Source organism: Acanthisitta chloris, unplaced genomic scaffold (assembly GCF_000695815.1).
Source record: "Acanthisitta chloris isolate BGI_N310 unplaced genomic scaffold, ASM69581v1 scaffold2094, whole genome shotgun sequence".
NCBI classification, from domain to species: Eukaryota; Metazoa; Chordata; class Aves; order Passeriformes; family Acanthisittidae; genus Acanthisitta; species Acanthisitta chloris.
The window spans coordinates 94,729-96,400 of NW_008670771.1; positions in this window are offsets into that span (position 1 = coordinate 94,729).

Sequence of the window (1,672 nt, forward strand, 5' to 3'; positions counted from 1 at the left end):
AGTGCAGTCTGTGACAGATGAAACTTCTCTCTCCAATTCTGACTTTTGCTCAGAGTTTAAAATGAATGCTGGCTGTGCATCAAGGGCTTGGTGGTGCTGCTCCCTGGCCAGGTGAGAGCACACCCAGCTGGAAGGCTCTGGATTCATAGCTCATGCAGGACCTGCTGATTTCTGCCCCACCGCGTGCATGTAATGGGACTATTGATACAATGGATTTACAAAGCCTTGCAAATCTAGGACCCTCCTTAATGGCATTGCATCATCCAACACATTTTAGAAGCCTCTGTCTTGAACATATTTCAATGCTGAATTAGTGAGAATTATTTGAAACAGTTGTCTATAGAGCAGTACAGGTTTTCTCCCAGAACGATCAGCGAAACATTTAATCTGACTCTAACAAAACTCACAGAAACCAAAGCCAGTGAAGCTGTCAAATGTAGGAGGAAAACAAAGTCGCATGGCATACGAAGCAAAGTAGCTTTACAAATGTCATTTCCTTTTAAAAACAAGCAAATTGGGACCATGCTATTTGAACATGTATTTAAAAATACATCTTTTAACATCACACAATTTTCCTTTTTTTTTTTTTTTTGTTTTTTGTTTTTGTCACACAGGAATCTTTCTCCAAGAGGGAAATAAATAGCACACAATACTTCAAAATAAAAATTGCTGCCTTGCCCCTGAGGTGCTAATGTTTTTAGCATTTAAAAAAAAGTTTCTGGTGCAAGAAGGAGATGCACAAAGGTGCAAAAGTGCCTTTTCTTTTTTTCTTTTCAGAGCAGTGAAAAGTACAGCTTGCCTCTTTTCTAGGATGCTTTAGGTACTTAACTCGTATAGTCTGTCATCAAAATCTGTATCTAAAATGGCAGTGTTGATGCATACACAATAATTCAGTGCTCTGACCTCATCGAAACGCTGAGCGTAGGTGGGAGAGAGAAAGGCCTGAAATGGCCTTTCTTCCACTCCCCTCCAACCTACCTACATCGCCTGTAGCAACAGCAGAATTAGTCTCTCTCTACCCTTTAGGAGACCTCAGCAGAAGAGGCTTCACAACATCTCCTTGGTCGCTGAGACGGTTTAAGTGACTATGGTTCGAAGTATGGCTTTTCACACCACAGTTTTGCTTCAGACTCTTAAAAGTTTAAAACTCAAAGGTTCCACAGTCCAGTTCAAGGTTTTGCAGTTTCCAAAACTAAACTTTATAGTCTCTATGAGAAAAGGACAGAACTTTCTATCTGCCTAGTCCTAAGTTAAGTTTAGCTTTTCGCACTAACACGCCATGTATCGTTAAATATGCTTCTTAATTAGGTGCCTGTGAAGCTATAACTTAACATTATTATAGGTTTGCACTCTACAACAAAATTAGACATTTTAAGCATTTATTCATAGGTAGGTAAGGAACTGGTTCTTTAAGCAAAAATTGCTATAAATTTATAAATACAAATAGTGCTTATGTTTTCTTCATTCATGCTTGAACAGATTACAAACTGAATACAATGAAGTTACGGTTAAGCACCCCACATAGACAAGAGGGATAAAAGAAAAGTTTGCTGGTATATACTATACTTAGTTCCAAGACACTATAAGTTACTTTTTCACTGTTCAGTGTTCCCTAACTCTGCATTAGTTTTAAGGCTATATATACAAATATGTATATGTCAAAGTTAGGGAA